The 9,102-nt window shown below is 33.7% G+C and overlaps 1 long non-coding RNA gene across 1 annotated transcript in view; it reads left to right on the forward strand.

The window, feature by feature from the left end:
• The window catches only part of LOC129040749 (uncharacterized), a 42,400-nt gene extending 39,281 nt beyond the window's left edge, over positions 1–3,119 (forward strand). The window contains exons 5-6 of the long non-coding RNA XR_008503722.1: positions 927–1,066; positions 2,364–3,119. This is a non-coding gene — a long non-coding RNA (uncharacterized LOC129040749). The remainder of the gene's footprint in view (positions 1–926; positions 1,067–2,363) is intronic.
• Positions 3,120–9,102: the final 5,983 nt, after the last annotated feature.

Below are 9,102 nucleotides of genomic sequence, written 5' to 3' on the forward strand. Positions count from 1 at the left end.
ACTGCACTCCAGCCTGGGTGACAGAGCAAGACTCTGTCAAAAAAGAAAAAAAAAAAAGAAAAAGAAAAAAAGAATGCTCTTGAAGTTTCATGATTATGAATTAAAAAAAAACTGGTAAATGTGATTTTGTGATTTTCCTCACATAGGTCATAGGTAAAAACTGCAAGGCCATTGACTGCGAATCCAAATAACTCAGGGTTTCTCAGCCTTGTTAATACGTTAGACTTACTTGAGAAGCTTTTAAAAAATACCAAATGCTTGTTTTCTCCCCGTGAGGTTCTGATTCAATTGTACTAGACTGGAAGCTGGTCATCAAAAAAAAAAAAAAAGAAAGAAAAAATTTTTTTTTTTAACTACTAGGAAGATCCCAATGTGAGACCAAAGTTGAGAGTCGCTTTTTTTGGACTGTAAGAGTTCTTGAATTCAGAAACTGTGTCCTATTTATACTTTATTCTTAGTGCTAGGCACAAGGGAGAAAACCAATAAATGTTAAATTGAAGAATGAATGTACGAAAAGTGAGACTTTAAGGTTTATTTTCGCCTTTTAATTTCGTCCTTTTAATGATTTCCCACACCCTGTAACAAACTGAAGTCTGGAGTACATTAAATTTGAATGTAGTTATGCACTTCCCTTACAGAATGAGCAATTAATATATTAATGATTAAAATTTGTGGCAAAAGATCTCAGAAATTGGTGCCAGAGATAATCTACTGCCTCATACATAGACACTTCAGGTAGAGTTGGTTTGTTGGACATTTCCTCTTCTTCCTAAGCACACAGCTAGTTTACATTTCCTGCTTTCTCTCACTGGAAGACATGGCATGTGACAGGATTCTAGTCAATGGAATGGAAGTTGAGGTGATGTGCACCACTCTAAGCCAGAAAATCAATCTCACATCCATCTTTACTTTTGCCTCATCTACAGGCTCATAGCACATGAAAAGAGTGAATGTGGAAACCACACTATAAAGATGGTGGAGCCTGAGATTGAAGGATTCTGGGTCTCTGAATCATTGCTTACAGAAAAATTACTCTGAGATCAAGAACAGCTGCTTTAAACTTTATGTGAGTGAGGAGTAAACTTATACTGTGAGCCATTATATGTGATTTTATGTTTATGCAGTGTTGAAAATGATATTTGTTTTTATTGTTTTGGTAAAATTTCTCTCTATAATTAAATATTTTACCAAGTTGGGCTTATTATCACTGGTAAGAGACATCATTTTAATTACAAATATCATTTTACAGCTAGAAATAAAACAGGAAGAAACATAAATGATGTGCTCTTGGCAAAAGTTGATAGCCTATCTATCTAGTAAAAAATTCCAGATTGTGGGCCTTAGGGCAACGCTTCTCAATCCAAATGTGTGCATTTGAATAAATAGGACATTTTGTTTAAATCATACGCTTATTTTCAATAGGACTGAAGTGAAGCCTGAGATTCTGAATTTTTAATAATTTCTCAGTGACACCCATGCTTCTGTTCTGCAAACCACGTATTAGGAGCAAGGCTGTAACTAGAGCATTCTCATTCCCTTACTGTATCTGAAATCTCTAGTCTTCTCTGTGTGTTTAACTCTTCTGGTCAAGCCTTCCCTTTTGTTGAAGATTGAGTTGTGTTTCCAGAAAAGATATATTGAAGCCCTAACCCCTGGTACTTGTGAATTTCACTTTATTTTAAAAGAGGGTCTTTGCAGATGCAATCAAGTTAAGATCATTTGGATGCACCCTAATATATATGACTGGTGTCCTCATAAGAAGAGGGAAATTTAAACACAGAGATTCATGGGGATTGCACCATGTGAAAACAGAGATTTGAGAGATGCTTCTATGTACAAAGGCTTGTTGGCTGTCCCCAGAAGCTAGGAGCAAGGCATGGAACAGATTCTCTGTCAAAGTCATTGGAAGAAAAACACCCAGTCAATACCTTGATTTCAGACTTCTAGCCACTAGAACTGTGAGACAGCCATATCTGTGGTTCTAAGCCATTCAGTCCATAATACTTTGATACTACTGCCATAAAATATATATAAATATAAATATATATATATATATGCCTTTGTCTGTCATAATGTTGACTTTCTGGGATTTTTAGCACAATACTTGTCTATGAGAGGATAAAAATAACTTAATCAATATATATGTATATTTCCTTTTCTTTGCAAATAGTGAAGGAAAAGAAGGGATTCTTAACTTGTCAGCACTCACACAAAAAGTTTTTTCATCAGTTAGTCATTGCTTACCTCAGAAGTCAAGAATGTTTAACTTCTTTGTAAAAGTGTAAAAGTTAAACATGAGAACTCTAATTTGTTTTCCTGACATAGTTTGCTTAATGCATTTTCTACCTGGTTACTTTCTCTAGATGGAGGAGAGCAATGTGATGTTGAACTGCCCCAGGGGCTCCAGAACTGCTGGTAGAGTTATACTTCTGAAGAACTAGACCCCAAACCAATTTTTCTCAGATTTCCAGATGATAAAACTATTAGCATTATTTTTTTCATTTTTTTTGTGAGTCACAATGGGTGTCAATTTTCTAACCCTTTTTATTTCTATTTTCTTCCTGCTCTTTCCTGAAATTTTTCACACAGATAATAGCTAGGCAAAGAAAGTCCAGATAATTTTCCCCTTGCCTACTGTATGTAGGACAAAAAATTGTCATATATTTCTTAGAGAAAGGGAACATTTGGTATAATTAAATAAGGAATCCAAGGTAATAGAGCATTAAAAATATTTCCCTTTTTAATCTAAATTGCTATCCTAGAAGGAAGAAGATAACATTTTCACAATGCGGATGAATAATTGCAGTGTTGAAAGTGGTATTTGTTGCTGGTATTATTGCATTGGCAAAGTGTCTGCCTATCATTGAAAATTTTATCTAATTAAACATATTAGCAGTGGTAAGAGAAATCATTTTATTTCAAGTACCACTTTGCAACTAGGAAAACAAAAAAGGAAAAATTACAAATGATGTGCCTGTAACAAAGTATGCCAGGGAAGAACAAGAAACTGAATTCAAATCGTGGCTTCTAGGTCCTTCTGCTTTTTGATGACTATATTTACCAAAGATTTTTACCCTGAATTTTCCTACAATAAAGAATAATGGCATAAAATTTGGCACAAGATATTGCTACTGAATTGGCTTAGTTTATGTTTTGGATAATGCAGTGCCTCTTTTCAGGATGAAAACATACTCGTTTCTCCAGGTGTTGGGAATGTTGGTCACTAAGGGCTCTCAGCTGAGACCCTGTGCTGGAATTGTGTCATCCATAGCCACACCCCTTTGGGCCACAACCCTTGTCTAATGACTGGTTGATAAAGGAGTATCAGGGCCAAAGCTTTCTGCCTTAGAGTGGGACAAGTCCAAAAATCCATGCCAGCCCCAGAGCTCCCTATGATATTGGCAAGGCCTTTGTTGTAACTGCATCAAAGTTCAATATCTCTTGTATCCTGTGTCCTTTACTGCCTGACTGGTGTTCATCCTAGAAATGCTCCCCTCCTTTAAATCTCAGAATCTCAACCTGTTTCTCAAATAACCAAATTTATAAGGCTTATAAATTCTATATATATAAGACAAACAGTGAAGGCTACTGATTTTATTTAGTGTACACACACACACACACGTTAGATACAATAAGGACCCTCCAAAGATGTCCACATTCAAATCCTCAGAATCTTTGAACGCATTACCTTCCATGTCAAAAGGGACTTTGCAGATGGGTTGAAGAATTTTGAAATGGATACTGGATTACCCAGGTGAGTCCAGTGTAATCACAAAGGGCCTTAAAAGTAGAGAAAGGAGCAGAATAGAGTCAAGAAAATATATGTGATCGTGGAAATGAAGTCAGAGTGATGAAATGTGGGAAGAACTCAGCCCACTGTTGCTAGCTTTGTAGACAAGAGAGGGCCACAAACTGAGGAATGCAGGCAGCCTCTAGCAACTGGACAAAAAAAACCAAAATCTCCCTGAGAGCCCCTAGAAAGAAAGCCAGCTCTGTTGGAACTTTGATTTTAGGATTTCTAAGCTACAGAACTGTAAGATAACAAATTTGTGTTGTTTTAAGCCACCAAATTTGTGATATACTGTTACAGCAGCAATAGAAAACTAATAGCATATACTTCCTCTTTATTTTTCCAAGGACATGATAGCATGGTTAATCCTGATATATGGCTTTATGAGGATGATAATAATGACTCTAATATACAATAGTGAATGATGGATGTCTGCCTGACACAGTAGTTCCCAAAAAAATTGTTTGTATTATTTAATTTAATCTATGTAAATGCTGTGAGGTAGTTACCATTACCTTATCTTGTGATGAGAAAATTTGGTTCAGGAAATATATAAAACTTATCTACAGTTCACATCACTAATGGACAGCAGATTGAAACAGCCTGTCTCATTTCATGGCCTGTGCACTCTTCAATTTTTCCGTCTCATACTTCATTCTCAAAGTATGGGGCCAGCCTCAGGCTAATGGCCTCCTCGTTATTTAACATATGTAATCTATAAATGGGTATATATTTCAATATATGTGCATTATAGATTCAATATATAAGCATTATAGATAGCATTTAAGATTTTTCGTTGTTTTTCTTGACAATTAATAACTTGTAATTTTCTCTCATTTGAATTTTATTTGACTTGTCCTCAAAATCTGATTTCAAGTAAATATGGTAAGGAGTATAGTTTAAAGGTTTGTCACCATAATGCTACTATTAGAAAGCAAAAACCACCTCGTTACCTCAGTGACCAAGCAATAGAATAATGATTTTGTCCCTACACCAATCAAAATATTTGAAACAAGTTGTTATATCATGATTTATCAATAAGGTACTAACTTTCAACAGTCTTTCTAAAAGTTAGAGTAATGGCCCACAAGGAAAAAAATTCTAAAGAGAAGTATCCTGAAATAGGCAAGAACTTATTTAGGGCACAATTTCTCAACCTTGGCACGATTAACATTCTCAGGCTGTCCTGTGCATTATGGGATGTTTAGAGTGTGCCAGTGGCACACTCCTCATTCGTGACAACCAAAAATTTCTCCTGGCATTGCCAAATGCCTCGTGTGTGTGTGTGTGTGTGTGTGTGTGTGTGTGTGTGTGTTTGATTATGGGTGGGAGGAGGGATGGTAATCATCCTGGTGTGGAAGCACTGACTCAAGGTAATGATATCTACGTATTTGCTAAACCTTCTAAGCTCATTTTTCATCTTCTTTGTCTTTTTTTTTTTCTGTGTATGGGCCATTTTATATACATGTTTCCTGCATTGGATAAAGAAATTTGAATTAAAAATACATTTTATATGCTTAAATTAAGTTCTAAATTTTAAAAAATGACAAAAATATTGTACCCCATCCCAAAGTGAAATGTATGCAAAAAAACTCCACGGAATTTAGACATCCAACAGAAGAGTGGTTTCTATAAACTATTTGCCTACATGACTTTCTGCATGTTAAATTCTGTAAGCTGTATATTAAAACCAGTTTCATCATTTTATGATCATTAACATAGGTAACTTAGTCTGCATGGGGTGCTGAACTTGCTGTGAATTAACCATTCACTCACTGCCTGCCGCATTTTGGTGATCACATTTTGTTCTCTGCCACTTCCTGCTTAACAGTATGATCTACAGCCAGCTAGACCATGTCTGGATGTAGCCTGAGATATAACCAGAGGTTCAGAACACCCTGTTATAAAGGTAACATTATTAGGGGGTCTCATGTCATGGTCACTGTAGTCCTTTGGATCTTGGTCTAAATTGTAGCATTGTCATTTTGTCATTTACTAGCTATGTGTCCATAGGTCAGTTACCCAAACTCTCTGAGCCTTCTTTCTTCATACATCAAAATGGAGTAATATCTATCTTACAGAATTGTTGAGTATTAAATTACATCAGACTCTTTCACAGTGTCCAGCACAGAACAGGTACTTAATAAATGTTATTTTTATTATTACAACGTAGTTTAATGGTTAATTCCACAAAGGTTTTGTGATTCCCTACTGTACCAAAAATTGCTTGCTCAAGTTCTTAATCGTCACATAAAAATATAACTGAAGTTGGTCTTCAAGATTAGAGAACCCCAGTTCAGGTCAATACCTATTGCTGTGTCCACAATTAATACTTAATGTTAATTAAATACATTAATTCATTAACAAATGGCTTTGGTAATTTTTATTCTTATTTTTAAATGTATTTTTATATTGATTGGAAGCCATATGAAAACATCTTGCACCAGCCAAAAAACACATGAACCACACACAGAGTATCTGATGAAATCAGCATTTTCTCTACAGCCCCTGAAAAGATGTGATTGGGGTGGACTTCATTGCAAAAGGAGAAAAAGCTTTACAACATTTGAGGGTGTGATTAAAATATGTATTTTTGTCCTTAGGTTGAGTAGAAGAACAACTTATATATATTCAATGTTTCACTAGAAAGCACATTCTTGCTCAGAGATGTAACATACATTTGCAGTGAAATGATTCTATATAGTTTCTCTTACAAATTTTGCCAGCACCACGTGGAAGAACACCAAAGGATTTACTATTTTTATAAATCCATTCACCTAACTTTCAAAGACTTTTTTCTAAACACCAATTGAAATTGTTTTTATTAATTTTATTTCTTCTTGAAATGCTTATAAAGTCATCAAAGGAACAGTCGTCAAAATGTAAGGCAAATATGAAGTACAGCTATAAAAGCTCAATAAATCAAATGCTAAGAAAACATTTTTCTTAATCAAAATATTTGAAGAAATAAAAGGAGAGGCTTAGGAGCTATTTTGTGAAATCTAATGGAAATGAATAAATATATTTGAGTATAAATATTTTAACAGATTCATTTATTTCATTTACAAAGAGAGAAACTAGTAAAAATCAAACATACACGAGGAAGAAAAGAGAAAATAGGAAATGTTTTCATTGATTTTTTTTTTGTCTTATGATGGTTAAATTCTATATTCTCAGCAGAGAACAGGGCCATCATTATCTTTGAACATGTCTAAAATAATTCTTCAGGTCTTTGAGAGGATTATAAAACCAATTTTGAGATCTTAAACCATTAAGGCTAATGTGAAATTATTCACAAAGTATTAAGATTGCCAAAGGAGCTTTCAAAATAGGTTAGTAGAAACCTCTCATTTTATATAAAAGGAAATTGAGGTCCGAGTAGATGTGCTATAATCCAGTTTATGAGTCAGCCAAAATAAGAAGACTCAATATTTAGTTGTCTAACCTTGTTTTTTGACCCCGTAGGTGTATCCAATGTTATTACCACCTCACTTAACAGGCTTAGTGGAAAATGACTTTTGACTATTTTCTAAGATCAAGTCCGTATTCAACAAGAATTTGCTTCTAAAGCTTTTCCAAGAATATGCCCCAAAACTTTGAAAGTAAGTAACAGTGACAAAATATTGCCCTGTCAAGTTAGTATTGTCTAGATAGCACTACCTAATAAAAGCATTTTCTGACAGATACATGGAAAAACTAAAACAGTTAAATAAATGTTAATAATTTATTGTATTTAACTCATCAAAAATTTAATAATTTCAACATGTAAAAAGTGTTTAAAATTCTTAGCTTATATTTCATATTCTTATTTTCTTACTTAGTCTTCAAAATCTAGTGTGAATTTTATACTTACAGCACATCTCAGTTTGAACTAGACACATTTCAAGAGCTCACTAGCCAATTGGGGCTTGTGGCCACCATATTGGACAGGGCATATCTAGAGTGACAATCATTATTCAAATTCTGCATTAAAATTAAATTTCTTGAGTTTAATTATAAACATGGACAATTGTTGAATAAATATTCAGTTGGTAATTTTAGATTCCTAAAACATTGGAAACTTACTTTGTTCTTATTTTCTGAATTTCATATTACATGTCTATTGGATTTCCCATGTTGATGTTTTTCCTTTTATTTATTTCTTCATCCTTTTCTGCTCTACTCTGGGAGAATTCCTCTAAAAGCTCTTCTAATTCATTGGTTAATTTTCCATTGTATCTTATCATATCTTAAAGTTTCCTATTTTACATTTAAATTTGATAATTTGGTTTTTCAATTGAGGCACTATTTGTTGATCCCAGAATATTCTCCTTGATAGATTCCATTTCCCCTTGAATCTCATATTATGGATTATATATTATTAATTTTCTCCCTTTGGATTTATTTCATTTGATCCTCAGAATAAGTTTTCCTTCTTTGTATTTGTATTATTTAACCATTACATGGTTAAATATTATATTTATTATATCATATGTAATATATATTTATATATTATATTATGCAATATATTATATTAATATTATATTGGTAATGTATATCAAAATGCTGTGGCAAAAATGTGGAATGCATGTATAGGTTAGTTAACATTAGTCCACATCCCAGGCACAGGTAGTCAGCCACTGAAGAAACTAAATTCCTTAATCAGCAAAGGTTTTCAAATAACATTATTTAAATATACACCAGAGGGAACATTAACATAAGAATCGTTGGAATTTAGTTGGCGAATTTTTGAAGCACTTAAGATATACAAAATGATTGCATGGTAAACACATCTCTGGCATGAACAATATGCAAATAACCAGTATTCACAGGAGCTGAACATCCTTGGAGCAACACATGACATCTAGAACTCTACATGGTCCAATGTCTGTCTCACAAGGAGTACTGTGTAATTAAAGCTAATTTCAAACTAAGCTGATTCTACTGTCAGATATGTTTGCATTTACCTTTCAGTGATTTAGCAGTCAAGGTCCTAGTTAGTCTGCATTCATCCCCAAATTTGCAAGAGCATGTTGTATGATTGTTTTTATTGTTGTCTTCTTCTTAATAAATGTTGGTTCATTTGGCAGATTTGGTCCAAACCTACTTTTCTTTTAACAACCTGGTAACCAAGTGCCGTATAAGATACACTGAACTCAAATCTACAGAGACTATCAATCCTTGAACAGCAAGTTCAGAGCAGCTGAATATGATAGATAGGTTCAGTCTTTTTTCCTACTTTCTTTTCATAATTAATTGACAAATAATTGTATATGTTTACAGAGTATAATGTGATGTTTAGATATATGTATACATTATAGAAATGTTAAATT

This window comes from Pongo pygmaeus, chromosome 6 (assembly GCF_028885625.2).
Source record: "Pongo pygmaeus isolate AG05252 chromosome 6, NHGRI_mPonPyg2-v2.0_pri, whole genome shotgun sequence".
Classification (NCBI taxonomy): domain Eukaryota; kingdom Metazoa; phylum Chordata; class Mammalia; order Primates; family Hominidae; genus Pongo; species Pongo pygmaeus.